We start from the raw sequence: 23,471 nt of genomic DNA, 5'->3' as shown, positions 1-23,471 counted from the left end.
AGTTTCGCTCTTGTTACCCAGGCTGGAGTGCAATGGCGCGATCTCGGCTCACCGCAACTTCTGCCTCCTGGGTTCAGGCAATTCTCCTGCCTCAGCCTCCTGAGTAGCTGGGATTACAGGCACACGCCACTATGCCCAGCTAATTTTTTGTATTTTTAGTAGAGACAGGGTTTCACCATGTTGACCAGGATGGTCTCGATCTCTTGACCTCGTGATCCACCCGCCTCGGCCTCCCAAAGTGCTGGGATTACAGGCGTGAGCCACCGTGCCCGGCCCTCAACTTTCTTTTCAAAATATTTGTTTTAACCTTGACATAGGTAAGGGTCAGTTTTTTTATATTTGGAAGCTCAAACATTCGATGAATGCAAGTGAATTAAGTTATTTTGAAATAACTTAATTATCTAAAATTGTATTTTAAATAATGATACTTTGAAAGAAGTATTAAAAGGCACAACTTTTAAAAATACACTTTGGAAAATATTTGTGAATTTACTTAAAGTTAAAACCTTTCCAATTTTTTTAAATGCAGGGTTTTTTCCCCCCTAATTAATGTAAAACAATGCAGGAAAGAAAATATGCCCTGAAAATAGGCTTTATCTTAAAACTCAAAACTAAAGCAACTTAGAATAAATGGACATCTTGCTGCTGCTGACAGTTTTTTTTTTTTTTTTTTGAGACGGAGTTTCGCTCTTGTTACCCAGGCTGGAGTGCAATGGTGCGATCTCGGCTCACCGCAACCTCTGCCTCCTGGGTTCAGGCAATTCTCCTGCCTCAGCCTCCCGAGTAGCTGGGATTACAGGCACGCGCCACCGTGCCCAGCTAATTTTTTGTATTTTTTTAGTAGAGATGGGGTTTCACCATATTGACCAGGATGGTCTCGATCTCTTGACCTCGTGATCCATCCGCCTTGGCCTCCCAAAGTGCTGGGATTACAGGCGTGAGCCACCGCGCCTGGCCCTCCTGATAGTTTTCTAAAAAACTGATGTATCCTCTCTTAGGGGCGAGGCCTAAGAGGGAAAAATGAGAAGGGAAAAGGAGAGCCATCAGGAGTACGCAGGTCACTTGGAAATTAGGTAATAAGGGAAAATACCAAGAAGAGTGTTTTTAGTTTGTTGTTCTTCCAGTTTATGTGTTGAGACAAGGTGGTCTTTAGCTTTGGGGCTAATAAATCTTGGTTTGAAAAAGAGAGTGAGTTGAAACTTGCCCAGAGATTAATTTTAGGAGGACTCTGAGGAAACCATATTGGCAGTGAACATATGACAAAATGAGAAACACTTCAACAGAAGATGAAACAAATTATTAACGGACTTACTACCCATCCAGGCAGAAAGAGCCACTTAGATCTAAGAGTCTAAACTTTCCTCTCAAGTCTAGAATGTCTGGATGGAAAGGTGGGAGATAAGGAGCTTACTGGTAACAAAATTAAGTGGATTTTGAGTTTATATGTCCCTGATCTACTCATACCCATGAAAATTAAATGTAGGTTTAATAAATGACTCTATCTCTTCTTCATTTTTCTTCTTTTTTTAGGCCACATCTACAATTGATAAAGGGAGTTAGCCGTGTGGGTGAGGGATGAGACTGAAGTGATTGCCTGCGGCACTAAGTCTCAGAATTGTGCATTATAGTGACTTGAGCAAATTTTGTTAAAAATCTAAAATTTTAGGCTTTTCCCTGAAGCTTTTGATATAATAGATCTAATAAGGCCTGAATGTGTATGTTTAAAAATGTTTTCTGGAAGCTGGGCACAGTGACATGTCCCTTTAGTCCCAGCTTGAGCCTGAGTTTGAGTCCAGCTTGAGCAACATAGTGAGACTCCTATCTGTAACCACAATAACAGCAAAAAACCAACAAACAAAACCTCTAGGTTTGGATACACTCCTGTTTAAGAACCCAGAATAGATAAGTGCAATATGTACATTTCAGTATCTCAAGAAATGTCAAACATCTCTAGAAGAGTTGGCGTTTGCTAGGTGCTACTTTCTTCAGAGTTCTCCTTTTCAATAAGATTAGCCTGACTGTACCTAGGCAACAATCTTGCATGTTCTTCACATGTATCCCAAAACCTAAAATGGAATTTAAAAAAAGATCAGCCTGACTTACCTGTCTTTCTCTATGTCTGTGACTGGGAAGCGAAAGGGAAAATTATTGGCAGTATCTCCCAGCTTACAGAATAACACCTTTTTTTCCCCACCATTAATCATTCACTGCCATTCAGAGAGTCTATAAAAATTTACTTATGGGTAATCTTTCAATAAGTAGAGGCTGACTCTTTAATGAGTTCCTTTCCCTTTGTCACCATACAGGTGATTATCTGTCAACAAATGTTCATTACAAGTTGGGTTTTCTGAATTAAAATAATAGCCAATCCTAAGTATCTTTTTAGTTGATGTTGTATTATGAACTGTCTTCGTGTGTCTGGTAAGTTTATAGATCTTTAGCATAACCAGGATGTCAGCTTTACACACTGAAATCCATGAAGTTGATATAAATTTGATATAAATCAAAATTCTTTTGATTAAAAGAATTTCCATAGAAGTTATAATAATTTAGTTGTGGCAGTCATATAAACTATATATTTGGCTAACAATCTGGGAAAATTATATACAAATAGATTGTAAATGAATACGTGTTGGAAAAATTCTTGATGTGGGTATTATGAGTGATAATAGCAATTTTCATTATATATGAGGGCCTGGTTTTTTGGTAAAACATGATATTAGAGAAAGAAAATATGTTATACATAACCATTTAGTTACACATTCATAGCAAATATAAAAACAAAAGGGCTATATTCTAAATGTGCACAGATTTGTTTGCCTCTATAAATTGAGTCAACATGTAAAATGTAGAAGACTTATGCAGAAATCTGGACTTCAGACTTGTCCTAAAAAATGAAATATGGTGTCCCCTGGGTTTCCATCACTGTTGGCCTGCTGTGCAGAGGACGCTTCTTTATAAAAGGCACATATTCTCCAGTTTGCGACTGTGCCACATCAGTACTTTCCGTACTCAGATAACCTTCCTTTGTCCTTGTAAGTATTTTGAGTTTACAACTCTTATGTTACAGGATATTTTTGATAAAGATTTCAAGGCTTTTAAGTCAGTGCATATTTGTTTATAATATATAGTCTATAGATTATATAACTCCCTCAGTTATGGGGTTGAATTTTAGAATTTAGTTTAAAACTCTTTATACCACAAATAATCATCTTCCCATATGAGCGCCTGGAAGTTGTTTTAGGTTATTCCTGGTTATAGCTGGATAGTTCATGAATATTGCAGACATTACATCTTTCTCCTCAGCAATCTTCCTTAAAATGCAAGTGACTTACTGACTTTCATTGTGCTAGAAATACCCATATGGATCAGTATGAGAACTTTTATTGATAAGCCATTATATTTGTATTTGGTTTATATTTAGCCTAAAATTAAAAATAATTTTGAATAGTCACTTAAATGCAAACCAATACAAATGGATTTAAAAAGTAGAGTTGCATTAGGTTCCCAGCATTACCATTACAATTGAGAATAGAATTTCTTACTGAGCTTTGGTTTTTTAATATTTATTTTTAAGTTTTTTAAACCTCTCTCTCTCACAGAGAACATACTGAGCTTTATAACAGTTATGATAAAAATCTGTTCTCTTGCATTAAAAGAAACCCATGGACTATTTAGTAATATGGAAAATATGTGCATTGGAAGCCAATCACTCTTAATTTAGAGCTCATTTCCTTAGTGACCCATTTGGAGCAGCAGTGCCTGACATTGCCATCTGGGATCCTAACATCATTGATAGAAGTAAATGAAGCAAGCTTGTATCACCCAGAGGAAACCTCCAGCTGTATTGGGAAGCTCTGGAAACTGGATCTCTGAAACTCTTAATTCCTTAAATGTTAATATTTGCCACAAAAAGTATTGTCAAATGAATATTAGGTAAATTTGTTGATTATTTTATATAAAATACTGTTTTGTAATACTTCTCATAAGCAGATTGTCATGGAGTCTCTCTTAGGGTCCAATAAGCAAATATTCTTTGGAATATAGTGTAAGAAACACTGCTCTAGAGGTAATAATTTAGATCACTAATTTATGTAAAAAACTTAAAGTATTTCCTACTAAGTTTTAGGTTTTAGGGGCTATAGAGATAAAAGATACAGGCCTTACCCTCAAGAAGCTCTTGGTTTCAGTGGGAAACAATGAAGTGATTACAACACGCCATGCTAAGTGCTGTGTGGGGGAGGAAGGGGAGGGGTGTTTGCAAGGCAGAGAGCAGCACATCAGAAAGCCCGGAGGAGTGAGAAGGAAGGGACTGGTTTTCATTTACTTCCTTTGTATATTGTATGTTGAAGTTCAAACATCTTAGAGAACATTTTTAGTTCACTTGAGAAATGTGTAATTTTGTGAATTATTATTTTTTTGGCTGTTTTATAGGATGGAAACACACCACTTTTATTTGCTATAATTTGCAAGAGACAGCAAACGGTGGAATTGTTAGTGAAAAACCAAGCAAATGTACATGCTGTTGATAGGCTGAGACAGTACAGTAGTTCTTGTTTAAAATAAAAACCTGAGTGTTCCAGAGTGGAGTCTCAAGTCAGAAATATTAATAAGATTAACATAATTATCGGCATATAGTGAAAAATATCAACACAAATAATCAGGTAGAAAAGCGAATGTGTGGACTAAGCAACATAAAGAACATAGAGTAGGATCCATTTTCTCTTATAATATACAGTGTTTGTTATTTGTAATCTGATGATTTTGGTCTTGTAATCTTATATTAGCTAAAGGTTCTTGTATTAGTTTTATTAATTTTTGAAGTGTGGACTTTCAGTTTATGACTACTAGTATAGCCATTATTACCATTATTGTTTATTTTTTTGAGGCTGTAGATAGCTCTTATCTGACCCCTAGCTGATATGAATTACAATATATGAGACAAGGAAAGCAATGGGGAAATGTTCATTTAAATCTTTGCCTGCTTTAGATCAATGACCTCAGCACAGTTTCTTGGCCATCAAGGGACTGTAAGTTAGCAACTTGTATTATGTCACACCCAAGTGGAACAAGAGACTTCCTTCTTGTCCCTTACTTTTAGCCTCGATGATAATTTACATACATGAACACTTGAGCACCCAAGATGCTTACAGACACAAGCGAGTACATGTAAACGGTTATTATGTCTACATTGAGAGGCAGGATGTTAAATCGATAAAGTATATGAAACTAGCTGTTTAGTAATGACTTTATTAAAGTTCTTGAATAGAGTTATTTCATTGTTATTTTAGAACAGTCCTCATGCTTCCTGTATAGTATGGCTCATCAGGTATTGTCAGTATTTTTCTTCAGCAAAATATTAATGTCTTCACTCAACTGTGTGTGTATGAGATGCAGAAGGTTATGCTGTTTGTCGTGATTTGACAAGGTGTTTGTATTAAAAGGCCAGTAAATATTAAATTGATGTTTAAAATAATTGCAACCTTGAATCTTATACATTAGGTGAGAGTTGATAGTTTGGTTCAGGTAGTTTGAAATAGCAAGAGTTAGTCCACCTTTTAGCTAGAAATCCAGCAGAAGTCTAGATTAGTTAGAAGTAGAATGCAAGATTCTTTCAGGACTTTTAAGACCTTTATCCCTAGGGATCTCAATGTGCTTCATTTTATTCTAAGTATAATCCCCATGCATCAGATAAAAATAGAGCCACAGCTTTGACTTCTTTTTCTTTCATTTCTTTTTCTTTTCTTTATTTTTTTAATAGTGGCAAGGTCTCACTATGTTGCCTAGGCTGGTCTTGAACTCCTGAGCATAAGTAACCCTCCTGCCTCAGCCTCTCAAAGTGCTAGCCACCATGCCTGGCCTGACTTTTCTAATGAGTTATTGAGTCTTGAAATGTTCAATTTAGCAGAAAATCTTGTAGTGTCCCCTGGGGCTATCTCCTGTGTCTTCCTTCTTTGAATTTTCTAAGAAGCTAGGGTGTTTTCTGAGTCAAAGGAAGGCAATCTTTCTTTACAAGTCAGAAGGGAGAAAAAAGGCCATTCTAATTATTCTGTTGTTTCCATGGATTCACTTGCTTTATTGTTGCCATGTAACTGGTCCTGCAATCTGATAATGATTGACCTTTGCCACCAGGATGCATTCACTGATTCAGACCCTCAGTTTTCATGGTGATTCATACATAGAGATCTAAGCTATGGTGTTTATTAGTTTATGTACTTCCCAGCACCCTGCTCTGGGAGCAAGGCCTCCTAGCTTTACCCCCATAAATAGCAAATTGATGCTTCCCCTACACTAAAAACATGATTTGGAGCCCAGTCTTAGCTAGACTTGGCCTAGGCCTTCACGGTCAGTTACCCTCTGAGACCCTTGTTGGTCTTTTCTCTAACAAATATTAGTTGACATCGTTCCCACCAGTCAGAGATGCTCAAATAATGTTGCAGGAAGAGATGAAATTCCCTTTCCCTTTTGCTATCAGATTTTATCTTTAGGCTTTTTTATATCCTGTGCAGCAGCTTTGGTTAGATAGCAGGAAGTTCCATGTTATCTTTCCACAGAGCAGTGGGAACCAACTTGCAGTTGGCCCCTGAAGTAATCCATTTCTACAATAATAAAAATCTCCGAGGCTACTTGCATATCTACCTCAAGTTTTCAATATATTTTAAAGTTCCACCTCACAGGAAGCCACTAGATAAAATTCTCTGAATCTCAAGTAGGTGAGTTGGATTGAACAGAGCTAAGCTTCATCTATGACTCATGAGTATCCATGTATAAAACAGGGCTTTGTACTTGCTTCACCAGCACATACTTTAAAATTAGGTCAATAGAGAGCAGATGAGCATAAGCATGGCTGCTGCCTAAGGATGGCACACAAATTCATACAGCATTCCATATTTTGCATTGCCCCTGGAAGGTCACGTGACTGTTTGTTGACCACCTCTAAGGAAGCAGTGTGAATCAAAGCAAAACAGGAGATACCTGATATTAAAATTGTGACTATCACTATAAAATTGTTGATGTATGCTGATCTATGAAATGAGAACAGAGCTGAGTAACATATGGGGTGTTACATGCAAATATGTTGTTAGTACATGTCTTGGAAATGGAAAAATGTCCACTTGCATTTCCATCATAAACCTGAAAAACAATAAAAGCAGGGTTTTTTTCTTGTACGTTAGTTGGAGAGGACTGTGGAAATCCAGCATCCTGGCACAGATGTGCTGGCTCAGAGTTTGAGGAGGTAGAGAAGGAGGGGTGGTTGTCCAAGCCAGGTTTTGATATCTGTTAATTTTTCTGCTCTTGGTGTGATGAGCTCAGTAATGAGGAACAATCATGTTTTCTATTTTAATGAGATAATAATACATTATATATAAATTTAGTTATAAGTTATGAATTAGCTAAAATGCCCTGAATTACAAACCACAATAAATACAACTAACAAACAAAATTAGCAGTAACAACATTTGATTAAAACTGCAACATTTGAATATTAGAACCTATGGAAAAACACACATTGAGCTTTATTTGGCCTATAAAATAGTTTCAGCAATAAAATTCAAGAATAAATTATTCCATTGCTTTATTGTTTCTCTGAACATTTAAGTGTGTAATCTCATTACATCTTCCTAACAACTCAGTGAAGTAAGGTAGCAGAATCCTTATTTTTTAGAAGTAATCATGGAGCTTAAGAGAAGCAACTTGCCTGAACAAAAATACCTGTTGGTTACAGAGCAAGGACTTGGTCTTAGTGAAGGACACTTTGCATGATGTCCAGCTAACTATAGTTAATTTACTGAGCTGTGCTTCCTCCATTTATGAGTACTTCACTTTTTTCTTTAATTAAAAGATTAATAAACTTGTAAAGCTTAAAATTTTCAAGTGTATGGAACAGAAATTGAAGTTCTGGTATTAGCACTTATATTATTTGTTTAAGTATTTAATATGTTTGGTAAATATTTTTTATTTCAGTATTAAGACAGCAAATTTATTTATTACTTTTTTATACATAGAATTTGACACCAAATTTTGGAACATAAAAAGAAGATACTTCAATGCAAGTAAGACTTCTGATAGTAAATTTCTCATTTATCTTGTTGGTCCTACTCTTGATAAAAAGGACAGTAAGGCGTAAGATTGAGGTAGCTTTAATGGAAAAGGACCAGTTTAAAAATATATGTAAATTACAAGTACATATATGTAAATTTATTTTCAAAATTTAACTTCTTTAGTTTGGAATTCAGAATCATTTAAGAAGGTAGTTGTATCTACTGTATAATCTGAAACAGTATTGTCTCAAAAAAAAATTTATTTAATTACATTCCCTAAAATTCTATATAATTTTTTTTGCATAAGTAAGAAGAAAGATTGTTAAGTTAGCATGTTGTATGTTTTCTCTATAGTCACAATATAACTAATTGAAGTTGTTATACATAGGGATCTTCTGTTTCATTTTTATAATAAATTGTTTGTATTTAGTAAATAAATAATTATAGATGGCCCATGAATAATGTGGGGGCTTACGGACTCTAATCGCTGTGCAGTTGAAAATCTGAGTATAACTTTTGATTTCCCCATCTTAGCTACTAGTAACTCACCATTGACTGGAAGCCTTCCAGGTAACATAAACAGTCCATTAAAACCTATTTTATTTGTGCTGCATTATTATCTACTGTGTTTTTACAACAAAGAAAGCTAGAGAAATGAAGCTGTTGGAAGGAAAATGATCAGAAAAAATATATTCACTTTTCATAAAACATAAGTGGATCCCCACAAAGGTATTCATCTGTCTATGGATTTCAGAGGCAGAAGAAAATCTGCATGTAAGTAAACCCCTGCAGTACTGAACCCTTGCTGTTCAAGGGTGAACTGTAGTATGTATTAATTTGTGTCACTGAGAAAGTAACTGTCTTTAGAACTGGGAACTCAACAATCCCTTTCTCATACCATAAGTAAATGGCAATAAGAGCTGTAAAATTGAACCAGCATGCACCCATACAAGTAGGAGGTTATGTTTTGGAGATACCTACTGAGTGTAGAAGACAGAAAAACAATTCCTTTGTGAGAAGTACAAATTATGTTACATATTCTTACATAAGCAAAATGGTTTTATCTGTCATAGTTTACACACACACACATGCATATGCACATATACACAAACATACATGTGCTCTTGCATGTGCCTATGTACACACTAATAAAAGTCCTGATGATTCTTTATGACCAAATCCACTGTTTGCAGGGAGCAGCAGATAACACATCCTACACTTTGGATGCAGTTCTTCTGACTTTTTGACTTTTCTTTGATGAACTGCCTTTAATGGGTAAACCGTGTTTCTGGTTTTATAAGAAATAAAAGGAAGCAAGTAAAAGGAACTCTATGATCAGTAGTGGACTGCTGTACTTTATTCAGTGGTCATATGTTTTTCTCCAGGTATACAAGTTACTTGAATGATGAGTTCTCCAGTTACACAAGTTACTTACTTAATACTATTATTATTATAAGAAATTGGGTATATCTATGTTGCCCAGGCTAGAATACAGTGTCTATTCAGTGGTACAATTACAGCTCACTGTAGCCTTGAACTTCTGGGCTTAATGAGTACTCCTACCTCATCCTCCTAAGTAGCTGGAACCGTAGTCATGTATGGTTAAATCTAGCTGGATACACAATTATTTACTGATTGATTTGCTTATCTCTTTATTTTTGAGACAGTGTCTCCCTCTGTTGCCAGTACTTGAGTGTAGTGGTGCAATCTTGGCTCCCTGCAACTTTTCCTTCCTGGCCTTAAATGATCCTTTCTCCTCAACCTCCCAAGCAGCTGGGACTACAGGCATACACCACCATGCTTAGCTATTTTTAACATTATGTATGTATGTATGTATTTGTTTATTTTTTAGATGAGGTCTCACTATATTACCCAAGCTAGTCTGGAACTTCTGGGCTCAAGTAATCCCTCTTCATCAGTGTCCCAAAATGCTAGGATTTTACAGGTGTGAGCTACTGTACCTGGCCTGCACAATAGTTATAAAAAGAAATTAAGCCGCAGTTGAGTTGCAGGAAATTGACTACCTTTTCATTTTTTTTTTGTTTAGGAACATTCATATTGTAGAACATACTGTCAATCATCAAGATTTTTTTTTATTCTGGTTAAACTAGGATTGCTGCTTATTTCACATTACTTTCTGAAATAATTTTTATTTATTCCTTTTATGGCTTTATTCAATTAGATACAGAAATATAAGAATCTCCAAGTCAAATATCAAGGAGAAAAAAAAAAGAAAGAAAAACAGATTAGGAAAAGTTAGTCTGTGAAGTAACCATCTGATGACAGTCATGTATATCATATAAACTTAATAAAAATCTTATATGATGCATTTGTATCAAGGGTTTCCAAGACCACCCCCAGGTTTGGTGATTCAGTAGGTCTTACAGTACTCAGAGAATAGTCATACTCAGATCTTTAATTTATTACAGTGAAAGGGTAAAGGCAAAATTAGAGGGAAAAGGTGCATGTAGTCAAGTCTGGAGGAAACCAGGCACAAGTTTCCAGGAGTTCTCTCCTGTGGAGTTCCCAGGAACTGCTTAATTCTTCCACCCTCACATCTTGGCAACACATGTGCAGTGATGTCTACCAGTACCAGAATGTCATTAGAGACTCAGTACCCAAGATTTTTTTTTCTTTTTTTTTTTTTTTAGGACGGGTTTTCATCATGTTGGTCAGCCTGGTCTTGAACTCCGGACGTCAGGTGATCCGCCCGCCTTGGCCTCCAAAGTGCTTGGATTATAGATGTAAGCTACCATGCCTGGCCAATACCCAAGACTTTTAAATGAAGGTTATTCTCTCTCATGTGTACCCAAATTCCAGACTCCCAAAATGAAAACATCTGTTCAGAGTAACCACATTGTTTCTGTAAACACTTCAGACACAGTGAGCCATTCTTCTCAGAGAATGGTGGGAACCCTCTCAATTTCAATTTCCTAAACACCCCCAAGGGGCCAGCCTTGCATGTGCGCCTTTCTACGGATGTCAGTCTTTTGCCTGCTATATGAAATCTTTTCTGCACAAAAGTTTTAGCCCCAACTTAATTTTTGGTGTTGCTTAAAAAATTGATTTTAACAGCAAATAATATACGATACGGTAACTTGGTACTAGTTTCTGTTGCATGATCCATCCTTAGTTGCAATGCTAGACAATCAAAAGCATGCAGAATTTCAGAATTTTAAGGTATCATAGGACTAATTAAAATAACCTCTAGTACTTCAACGTGTGTTAAACATTCTGGTCAAGTGTTTTTCTAGATAGAGGACCTGAGACTCAAATAGATTAGGATAGTTTTCTTTTTGGGCATAAGTGGCAGAAATGAGATTTAAACTCATTTTAAAGCCCAGTACTTAGTTTTTGTTTTATGGGCAATTTTTCTTGTTGTTGTTGACAGAGTCTTGCTCTCTCGCCCAGGCCGGAGTGCAGTGGCGCAGTCTTGGCTCGCTATAACCTCTGCTGCCTGGGTTCTAGCGATTCTCCTGCCTCAGACTCCCAAATAGCTGGGATTACAGCTGCGCTGTGGTGACTCACACCTGTAATCCCAGAACTTTCAGAGGCTGAGACAGGCGGATTATGGGGTCAAGAGATCCAGACCATCCTGGGGAAGATGTTGAAAATCAATCTACTAAAAATAAAAAACAGATTAGCTGGGCATCGTGGCGGGCGCCTATAGTCCCAGCTACCTTGGAGGCTGAGGCAGGAGAATTGCTTGAACAAGGGAGGTGGAGGTTGCAGTGAGCCAAGATCGTGCCATTGCACTCTAGCCTGTAGACAGAGCGAGACTCTATCTCAGATAATAATGACAAGGAGGAGGAGGAAGAGGAGGAGGATACAAAGGGGGCATGAGTCTGGTGCACCCAGTGGATAGAATGAGAATGAAATTAACTGGTAAACCCCATGGAAGTGGCTAAGAAAGGAATGAGCAGGGGAAGGTCAAGTTTGAAGAGAAACAACACTGGATTGGATAGGAATACGGATTCTTGAGTAAGAGATCAGAATATTGGAGTTTATGACAAGTTTAATAAAGATAAATTTCAAAGATGAACACAAGATATTGGGAATTTACAAAGACATTAAAATAGAGGGTTCAAGGGAGCTTTAAACAGGTTGTTGCTTTTTTTTTTTTATCAATAACTGACAAATTTGAACATTTTTACTGAAAGATGCTAAAACATTTTGAGACACTGGGAAGGGTCTCGAGCAGATAGCAATGTTGTATCACGTGCTTCCATTCTGACTCACAGAGGGGTGGCTTAGAGCTTCTTGAGTGCTAGGGGCTGGAGATTGCTGAGCTACAAAGATCTGTAGCCCAGGGCAGGTGCCTCCTCACCTCTGCTTCTTTTGATGGACGATGGACTTCCAGTGTTCATGTGGGCAGGGTCAGGAGCATGGTTGACTGGCCAATCAGTCATGAAGTTCAGTTGGGTAATTGGAAGTGTGTCTGTGCTGGAGCAGTTGATGTAGAGTCCAGTTAGCTTGTTTTCAGGAGCAGGGATGTAGAGAGCCACTCCTGGTCATTTGAGGCCATCCTTTCAGGAATCTGTGCTTTCATAGATTGAAGATTGAAGATTGGAGACTGCCATGGAGCCCTGCACAAGTGGAATCTGGAAGCCAATAGGAAGAAAGATAAGAAAGATATTTAGATAGTACTTAGGGGAATAGACGTATGACTACCAGGACTGTTTTTCCAGCAGTCTCTCTCCTTGGATACCTGAGTGCCTATGAAGGTTTTTTTTTGGAGAGGCAGTCTCACTCTGTCACTCAAGCTGGAGTGTAGTGACATGATCTCAGCTCACCACAATCTCCGCCTCCAGGGTTCAAGCGATTCTCCTGCCTTAGCCTCCCTAGTAGCTGAAATTACAGGTGTTTGCCACCACGCCTGGCTAATGTTTGCATTGTTAGTGGAGATGGGGTTTCACCATGTTGGCCAGGCTGGTCTTGAGCTCCTGACCTCAAGTGATCTGCTCACCTTGGCCTCACAAAAAGCTGGGATTTTTAGGCGTGAGCCTCCGTGCCTGGCCCTACCTGTGAAGGATTTAAGGGCTTCCTAGTTAATGTGGACCTGAAAAAGGTAGAACATATACAGTAAAATTGAATTTTTGTTATTTTTAATGTGCTAATCTTTCTGGGAAGAGTATTCTCAAAGAGAACATACACCTTTGTTATTAGACTTTTGTGCACTTAGCATTCACACATTTCAAATATTGGAGGTGATTCCCTGTACTGTTTTGGGACAAAAGAAAGCAATGGGACTTTCTTATGCAGTTTCTATGCTGAGGATTCAAGACTACCAATGTGAAGTGACAGAGATTAGTTTTTTAACCAGAGATAGATATGGAAAAGAAACAGTGAATGTTTCTACCTTGTTTAGGTCATCAGGTTTCTTCCAGTTTAGGTAACAAAAGTTATGTCATTAATTAGTTGAATTTTAAGTACAACTTCAGGATAGATAATTTGTCGGGGTAAATTATCATCAGGCTTTGGTATATATTGGCTGTTACTATTTGTTATGCAGCTAAAGGTCAGTTTTCATCGAATATTGTATATATTTAGACAGGTAGAGACAACCAAAATCTATTTCTAAAACAGATAATTTAATTATATCAAGAAACATTAATTAATGCACAGATAGCTGACCTTTTCTCAGATTGTGTTTTTGTTTTTTTGGAGGGAGAAGCTGAATATGAACTGGCAATTAAAAAATTTGTAAAGAAATCAGCTTGCTCATATTCATTGTAATATATATGTATAGTGAGAACAAATACTTCTCACTATAAATGCTTTCTATAAAGAAAACAGAAAATGTTAGAAGATACCAAGAAAGTTTGTAGTTAGGACGGGAATGGGAGTAGGAATGGAAATCTGTGGTCAGAGAAGATCTCTCTGAGTATGATATTTAAGCTGCCAACTAAAGGATGAGAAAGAGCCAGCCATGTGAAAGTCTAAGAGGAGGAAATCCTGCATGGAGAGAACAAAGGATCATATCTATTAATCAGTTTGCTCTTAACACCCTGGTACTGGCAGAAAGCCATCATCATAATTTTTTTTATGATTACACTATGTACAACAAATGTGAAATAGAATCCTGGCACATTTTAGATGCTTCCTAAATAAATGTTGTTTTTTTTTTTTTCCTTTTAAGGAAAGCTTGCTACACTTTTGAAGTTCTTTATCTCTCTTTCTTTCTTTCTTTCTTGTCCTTTTCTTTCCTTTTCTTCTTTTCTTTTTTCTTTTTCTTGACAGGTTCTCACTTTGTTGCCTGTGCTAAAGTGCAGTAGTGCAATTTCAGCTCGCTGCAGCCTTAACCATCCAGGGTAATGTGATCCTTCCATCTCAGTCTTCTGAGTATCTGGGATTACAGGCATGCACCACCATGCAAAGCTAATTTATGTGTCTTTTCTACAGATGGGGTTTGACCATTTTTCCCAGGCTGTTTTTAAACTCCAGGGCTCAAGAAATACACCCACCTTGGCCTCCCAAAGTCTTAAGATTAAAGGTGTGATCCACTGCCCCTGGCCTGATGGATGTCACCAATCACCATGACACATGTATACCTAGGTAACAAACCTGCATGTTCTGCACATATGCCCCAGAACTTAAAATATAATAAAATAAATACCATAGTTTCACAGTTGATCACACATTTGCTTTCTTTTATTTAAATATAACATAAAAATTTTATTACTATATTATCATTCTATTCAACCTTTGTTTTTCTGTCAGTAAGGATTTTATTAAAAAAAGTAGGTTTTTCCAAGCCTTTGTTTACCTAAAGGAAGCATCTTCTATGGTGTTCTATTGATGCTTAATATGACGTATTTCCAAGTTTTCTATCATAAATGTCTTAACACTGAAATATTTATATGAGCATTTTTAATTTTTTAAATATTTTATGTATTACACCAAGTAATATATACTTATTTATATCTTATATATATGTATATATTATATACACGTATATGTATTTTACATATATGTATATATATGTATTTTACATATATGTATATATTTTACATATATGTATATATATGTATATGTATTTTATATATGTACGTATATACATAACGTTTTGAGATGGACTCTTGCTCTTTCACCCAGGCTGGAGTGTAGTGGTGCAATCTCTGCTAACTGCAACCTCCACCTCCTTGGTTTAAGCAATTCTCTTGTCTCATCCTCCCAAGTAGCTGGGACTACAGGTGCGTACTACCAATCAGGGATAATTTATTTATTTTTAGTAGACACAGAGTATCACCGTATTGGTTAGGCTACTCTAAAACTCCTGACTCCAGGTGGTAGACCCGCCTAGGCCTGCCAAAGTGCTGATAATTACAACTGTGAGCCAATGCACCTGGCCTATATATATATACACATATATACACACAAACACACATATATATAAAACATAATATATAAAATGTAATACATATAACACATATATCACATGTTATATAATACATATATAACATACTATATATATACATATATATGTGATATATATACCTATCTATTTTGAGACAGAGTCTTGCTCTGTCTCCAGGCACCAGGCTGGAGTGCAGTGGTGTGATCTAGGTTCACTGCAACCTCTGCCTCCCAGGTTCAAGCAATTCTTCTGCCTCAGCCTCCCTAGTAGCTGGGTCTACAGGTGTGCACCACTATGCCCAGCTAATTTTTGTATTTTTTAGTGGGGATGGCGTTTCACCATGTTGCCCAGAATGGTCTTTATCTCTTGACCTCATGATGCTCCCGCCTCAGCCTCCCAAAGTGCTGAGATTACAGGCGTAAGCTGCCGCGCTTGGCTGCCAATGTGTATTTTTTGAATGCTTTCTTATTTTTGGTGGAGATTGCAAAGTAGAGTTAAGTACTTTTAAGGTAGTTTCTGACTGAAATATGCACATGCTAATATTCTGTCTGTGAATATGTTTCCTTTGTGCGGCAATGCTGGGATAAGCAAGTCAATGGACATGTGAAGATAACAGATGAGCCTGATCTACGAAGTGTAGATGACATTCTCTATTGGAATGCTTTGGTCTTCAGTACATACTTCTCTTATTTAAGACAAATTACTTTTAAAATACTAAATTGAAATTTAGGGGGAGACAGAGTCTTGCTCTGTTGCCTAGGCAGGAGTGCAGTGGCATGATCTTGGCTTGCTACAGCCTCCACCTCCCAGGCTCAAGTAATCCTCCCACAGAAGCCTACCAAGTAGCTGGGACTACAGGCACACACCATAATGACTAACTCATTTTTGCATTTTTTTTTTTTTTGGTAGAGATAGGTTCTCATTATGTTGCCCAAGCTCGTCTTGAACTCCAAACTCAAGCAGTCCACCTACCTTGGTTTTGCAAAGTGCTGGGATTATAAGAGTTAGCCACCAAGCCTGGGTAAACTGAAATTTTTTTTTTTTTTTTTTTTTTGAGACAGAGTTTCGCTCTTGTTACCCAGGCTGGAGTGCAATGGCGCGATCTTGGCTCACTGCAACCTCCGCCTCCTGGATTCAGGCAATTCTCCTGCCTCAGCCTCCTGAGTAGCTGGGATTACAGGCACGTGCCACTATGCCCAGCTAATTTTTTGTATTTTTAGTAGAGACGGGGTTTCACCATGTTGACCAAGATGGTCTCGATCTCTTGACCTCGTGATCCACCCACCTCGGCCTCCCAAAGTGCTGGGATTACAGGCGTGAGCCACCGCGCCCGGCCGAAATTTTTTTAAGTAAATTGATTAGTGCTGGGTGTGATGGTGCACACTGGTTATCTCAACAATTTGGGAGGCAGAAGTGAAAGGATTACTTAAGACCAGGAGTTTGGGCCGGGCATTGTGGCTCAGGCCTGTAATCCCAGCTGGGTGGATCATGAGGTCAAGAGATCAAGACCATCCTGGCCAACATGGTGAAACCCCATCTCTACTAAAATACCAAAAAAAAATTAGCTGGGTGTGGTGGCGTACACCTGTAGTCCCAGCTACTCAGGAAGCTAAGGCTGGAGAATTGCTTAAACCCAGAAAGTGGGGGTCGCAGTAAGCTGAGATCATGCCACTGTATTCCAACCTGGCACCTAGTGACAAAGCGAGACTCTGTCTCAAAAAAACAAAAGAAAAGAAAACAAAACAAAAAACACCAGGAGGTTGAGACCAGCCTGGGCAATAGAGTGAGACTTTGTCTCTACAAAAATAACAATAAAAAAGTAGCCTATCATGATGGTACGCACCTGTAGTTTCAGTTACTCAGTAAGTTGAGGTGGGAAGATTGCTGGAGGTCGCGAGTTTAAGACTGCAGTGAGCTATAATCATGCCACTACATTCCGGCCCTGGGTGACAGAGTGAGGCCCTGTTTCAAAAAAAAAAAAAAAAAATTGATAAGAAAATCTTTATGCAACTAATTATAATTTTTTAAATGGAAACTCATGCTTGATATTACCTCAACATTGTGTTCCCTAGAAAGTATCAGAGTGTTACCTAGACCTTCCAATTAAAAAAAAAAAAAACAAAAAACAAAAAAAAAACACAGTATAGTCAATGTAAAAGGAGAAGGTAAGAAGACTATTTTTTTAAAAAAAGCATTTGATGGATTTTTAAAAAAAAATTATCACTAATATATTCAAATAGCTAAAGAAAATGTTCTATTAAATGTATAATAAGGAAAGGAGAAGTAAAATGGTGAGAAGTTGTGTATCTATTAGGGGTCAGCAGTTGAGTCTATTAAGAGTACCACTAAAGGAGCTGAATTACTAGTTCTCATTTAAAGATACTCTAAGATCTGAGGCAAGTCAGGAAAGAGGGAATAGGAAATGAATAAAAGAGAGGAAGAATGAGGAGGGCAGAGTGTACGTGGAATAAGTGAAGAAACAGTATGTGGGTGTATGTAAAGCAGGGTAGTAAAGTCACATTGATTTGTAGAAGAAGGAAGAGCAGGGTAGAAATAGGAAAGAAGGTAAGGTCAGCTTCCAGCACCAAAATGTTTCAGAGAATTAGAGAAACATCTTCCTGCTCTTGCTCTCATTCTCGCTATTAGAGAGGCATTAAGTACTGAGGTACCTCACCACACAGACCTGTGTTTTATCTACCATAGATGAATATCACCATAAATGGTAATCCATGTATGGCCATAACTTAGTTTTATAGAAAATGTTGTTATTATAATTTCATCTGATAGTATCATATAGGCCAAAGTAACATAATTGAATAGCGTCTTGTGATTTATGGAGAGGAAGTTAGAGAAGGTGTACCCTGATTAAAAGTTTATTAGAAACATAATAGCTTATAATGCAGAATTAAATTCAGGGACTTAATAGGGAAGAAATTGAGGCTAAGTTCCAGATGGATGATTAAGGTAAATAAATGTGGAAGCAGATTAGTGTAGAACAGGACATCCAAATGTTCATGAATTAGTTGAGGAGCTTCTGAAAAATGGACATTCTCATCCAGCACGTGTGGGACTCTGCATTTCTCAGGAGTACTCAGGTGGTTTTGGTGCTGTTCCTTGGACACAGTTCTGAATAACAAGGAACTAGCCTTCCTTTAGAGAAATCTGGAAAAATAACCAGTGGACAGCAATTTAAAAAAATAAAGAATCAAGGGAAGGCATTAATCTCCTTTTATTTCTCAAGTAGGATTCTTGCCACAGAGGAAACAGAATGAGATGAAAAAATAAATTATTGGTGTATAATACGGCTGAATACAGATGAAAAAAGTGGTTGAAATTACCCATAAAAAGCAGTTAGGAAGAGAAGCATCAGGATGACAGATCTAAAGATTACTTTTGCAAAGGAAGAGGGATTGTGAAAGGGCAAAGAGGGGAAAATGGTTTCTTGGGGGACTTTGGAGTTAAAACAAAGGGAATCTGAGACACCTCACTTGCAGTTCCTTGGGCATATGCCATGTCTAGCAAAAGCGGTTATTGCTGTGGAGAGTACTGGAGGCAGGAGCAGTGCTAGAATTGGGGTAAAGCACAGCAGCTAATCTCTCTTCATAACTGTCAGGCCTCAGATCAAGAAGTTTCTTTGACATGAGCGAATAAGATGTGATTAAGTTGCAGCATTTTGGCTAATTTTGGGGGGGGGGCGGTGTGTCAGCCAGTTCTTTGATATGATAGCTGTTTTATACAAGTCGTTTACAGAGTAAGATGAAATACTAAACTTAGCTAATTTTAGAAGTAGTTGTGTTATAATGTTTATTCTGTGAATGCCAAAATTTTCATTTTCTAAGATTACTGCACTGATCTTGAAATATCAAAGTTTATTTTCTATCAAGACTGTGGCAATTCGGTTTTCTCTTTCGATATTTTGATATTGAAAGCTTATTCTATATGGTTTATTTGATGTGCTTTAAGTCTTGCATGAGAGGATCAAGGAACTTTTTTTTTTTTTTTAAATTTAAAGATGGGGTTTCACCATATTGGTCAGGCTGGTCACAAACTCCTGACCTAAAGTGATCCGCCCACCTGAGCGTCCCAAAGTGCTGGGATTACAGGCGTAAGCCACCAAGCCCAGCTCAAGGAACTCTTATGAAAACATCAAGCAAGAGGATATGAGAAATGTAGGTGCTTCAGTAGCCACATGGGCATGGGAAAATAAGAATTTTGAGAAACTGTTATTTCATAAGTGTGTATCATAGCTGATCAATCTAGAACACTTTCTTTGATGAGAGGTGAATCACACATTCACCTGAACTGGCATCTCCACTGTATTTCCTAAGTGACAGGACAAGGGAAAGCACATGATAAATATTTGTAGTGTTTTGGCATCAATGCCTCCGATATTTTGAGTTTTTACTCTGTAGCATTCATCATCAGCCTTGACATTGATTCTCTAAGGTTATGATTTGCTCCAATGTTTAATGGTCCCTTTTATCCTTATCAGCCCAACATGTTCAAATTAATATCCAAATTTTCTATCTTAGTTATAGGCATGCGAAACAACCTCACTTTTGAAATATAAATTTTGTGATTTAGGGATCCTATATTCCTATTTTACTCAGTATGTTTCCATCAAGTTGCTATCCTAGGCAATGAAAAGATGCCAAAAGAACCCTCAACACCTTAAGTAATTGTGTTCAGAGCCAGGCATGAGGACTCAGCTTGATACAAACACTGCATGAATGTTTGGTTGCCCCTGTCATATCTACATATAATTGACGACATGTCCCCTTGGCTTTGTAGGGCCTCCTGAATAACATCCTTCCTTGAAGGTATTATATATATGTATTTTTAATTACTTGGTATTGTATAAAATATATATAATTTGTTAGTTATTTTCTTTTAAAACCCATTGAGCCTTACCACTGACATGGAAGATCCTGTTGTGAGACAAGCAGTACAAAGAAAGAATGTACAGACATCGAGAGCACGTACATTTTCAATACAAATGGAATGCTGGAAATATATATACTAAATGATTGGAAGGACTCACATTTTTCTCACTCCTAATTCTTTTTATTCTAAATTGAATGGAAGGCATTGACATAAATGTTATCATTGGTATCCCTATTTCAATAAAAATAAATTTATATGAAAACAAGATTTTAAAAATAGTTTTTAACTCAGATGTTTCTATTTTAATATTTTTAATAGCATAACATTTCCAATATGGAATTTTTATACTTGTCAGGGGTTGAAAGCAGTGAATTTTGAGGCTCTGAGATATTTCCAGTGTCTTATGTGCTGGTTGGAGTTCTGACACTTAACTAAAGGAATGCTTTACTTAGATGTTAGTTTCTGTATTAACATTAGAGACTTCCTGTTAATGTTATTACATCGATGATCTGAAACAAAAGAGATGTTTTAATGAGCAGATTGTCTGTGCAGGTGTGTGTGAATGCATGTGTTTGTGGCATCTTTGATTATTAAAATCTAGGAAAGTAATCATTCATAACTGGAAGACAGTCTTAAAATGGTGGTTTTGAGACTTTTTGGCATAAAAGTAGCGGCGACCAACATCATGAACATCATTGAGGCTGCCAACATCACTGGCTGTTTTCCATTTCCATATCCTTTTGAAATCCTTGAGTATATTGTGATGCTCAGAAATCATATGCAGAATTTTTATCTGTGTCCTAAAAATGGAATGTGAGTGGTTCTACACTTATCTTTCTGCCACTTTCTTTGCGGTACTTTGTATTATATTTTCCACATGTATCCACAGTGATATGATTAGCTCTAGTTTAATTCATTTTACACTTTTGATTGTGTTCCCTTATACCACTCTACCACATTTAGTTAGACTCCCCTGTTGCTGATAAATGAAAGAAAAAAAAGAAAAATAGGTTGGGTGTGGGGGCTCACACCTGTAATCCCAGCAGTTTGGGTCGCTGAGGCAGGCAGAACATGAGGTCAGGAGATGGAGAGAATCCTGGCAAACATGATGAAACCCCATCTCTGTTAAAATATAAAAAAAAAAAAGCTGGGTGTGGTGGCGTGTGCCTGTAGTCCCAGCTGTTTGGGTGGCTGAGACACAGAAATCGCTTGAACCCGAGAGGCAGAGGTTGCAGTGAGCCAAAATTGTGCCACTGAACTCTAGTCTGGCAGCATATCAAGACTCTGTCTCAAACAAAAAAAGAAAAAGATTAATAATGTCAGATTAAAAGGGGCTTTTACTTAATCACTTTGTATATGTGACTATTTACTATATGAGAGCTTAAGGCTGAGAAGTTCAGCATGTGAGCATGCACCACCATATTTTACAAATGCCCTTAGAATTATGACTCATGAGTCTTTAGCATATGAAGTTACAATTAATTTCTCTAAAGAAGTTTACTGTTCTTTAAAAAAAAAAATGAAAACAGCAAATGACATTGTCTTATTTGACGTCTTGGACATCCTCAAATGAAACGGCAACTTACTCATGTCAAAATTCAGAATCAACATTTTGAACAATATATATAGTTTGTGAATGTCCCATGATCATGAGCCCTTGATTATGAAATGGCCTTTCAAGTTTTACTTTTGCATTTTTTGCTCTTTTTCTTGACTTGTCTTACAAAAGCTTAAATTCAATAGTTTTGTTTCTACAGAAAGCAGGAATATAGTTTTTAAATATATTTGTCCTGTTTTATGGCATTGTGAACTCTTCAGATCAGGTGTGGACCTAGACTTATTTTTACATGGGACCGATTAGGTTTGTTTCTTTGTTGTTGATGAGACAGAGTCTTGTTCTGTGATGTGGTTCAGAGTGAAGAAGCTCTTAACACACTAATCATTTCAGTGGTTCTTTCTTCGGTAGGTAAAATGGCAAGTGAATTTGGGTCTTCTTATACGTAAGGCAGAGCACATAGCTACAACTAAGTAAAACACCCAGCACCTTCCCCAGAGTATTGGCCAGAGTAACACATTAATCTCTTGAGCTCTTCTCCACTGGCAGCTGGAAAGTTTTTGCAAGAATCCCTGTTTCTGGTCTGATTCTTACATTTTGCTGACTTTTGGTGATAGGGTGTTTTATCCTAAACTGAACAGTTCTAACTAAAGAGCTAGCATGTGTTGTGTTACAACAAAGTAAGTGCAATAGTTCCCCCTTAACAATGGGAGATACATTTAGAGGCCCCCAGCGAATGCCTGAAACCACAAATAGTACTGAACCACTCACTTGTTTTTCCCTATACTTACATATCTATGATACACTTGAATTGATAAATTAGGCAAGTAAGAAATCAACAACTAATAACAAAATGGAAAATTATAGTAATATGCAGTAATAAAAGTTATTTGAATGTGGTCTCTTAAAATATACGGTATGGTTCTCCCCCTTTTTCCTGTGATGATGTGAAGTGATGCAGTGCCTGTGTGAAGAGATGAGGTGAGGTGAATGATGTAGGCATTGTCATGTAGTGTTAGGTCACTATTCACCCGACTCTAAGTCAGAAAAAAAGATTATCAGCTTTGAGTGTTCCTGGACATTCAGGCCTTAATGATGTTGATGGCTGGATGCAGGAGGAGACCATGTTGATGGCTAGGGCCGGACAGCACATGCAGTGTGAAGGCACTGGACAAAAGAATGATTCACATCCTGGGATGGACAGAGGGCAGTAGCTCAAGATTTTATTGTGCTTCTAAGACTGGCACACTAACACTTATGAATTGTTTATTTCTGGAGTTTTCAATGTAATATGTTTGGAATACAGTTAACTGTTAGTAGTTGTAACCACATAATTCAAAACTGCAGATTTAAAATCTGTGTTTGGACTGATTCATTTTTTGATGTACAATTCTTAAAATCCTTAGAATTTCCAAAGTGATGTCTTTTAGTATGCTAATGATCGATGGCTGAAAGCTCCTAGGTAGATTCAGGATGGGAACTGATACCATCCTGAAGACATGCCTGATTAGAGGGTTGAGATCTCTGGGGAGGAGAGAAACGCTGAAGGTTGTCAGTCACCAACAGTGAGTGATTGACTAGTCATGCCTATTTATTGGAGTTTCATAAAGACCCAAAGGGACTGGGCTTGGAG

General features: G+C 37.3%; 2 long non-coding RNA genes and 1 pseudogene across 3 annotated transcripts in view; 2 read left to right on the top strand and 1 right to left on the bottom strand.

Moving 5' to 3' along the window:
* The first annotated feature begins 4,285 nt into the window (after positions 1-4,285).
* Positions 4,286-16,219, top strand: LOC135269233 (uncharacterized). Its single transcript, XR_010337559.1, has 2 exons — positions 4,286-14,353; positions 14,445-16,219. It is a non-coding gene; the product is annotated as an uncharacterized LOC135269233 (long non-coding RNA).
* LOC135269332 (U6 spliceosomal RNA) lies at positions 6,783-6,895 on the top strand (annotated as a pseudogene).
* LOC105721515 (uncharacterized) overlaps positions 10,114-23,471 on the bottom strand; it is a 54,433-nt gene continuing 41,075 nt past the window's right edge. For both annotated transcript variants that reach the window (XR_010337558.1, XR_010337557.1), the window contains 2 exons: positions 17,243-17,361; positions 10,114-12,643 (listed from right to left, as the gene is read on the bottom strand). This is a non-coding gene — a long non-coding RNA (uncharacterized LOC105721515). The remainder of the gene's footprint in view (positions 12,644-17,242; positions 17,362-23,471) is intronic.

This window comes from Aotus nancymaae, unplaced genomic scaffold (assembly GCF_030222135.1).
Source record: "Aotus nancymaae isolate 86718 unplaced genomic scaffold, 86718_ANA_hifiasm-v0.15.2.pri h1tg000051l, whole genome shotgun sequence".
NCBI classification, from domain to species: domain Eukaryota; kingdom Metazoa; phylum Chordata; class Mammalia; order Primates; family Aotidae; genus Aotus; species Aotus nancymaae.
This window is presented reverse-complemented; position numbering and strand designations above follow the sequence as displayed.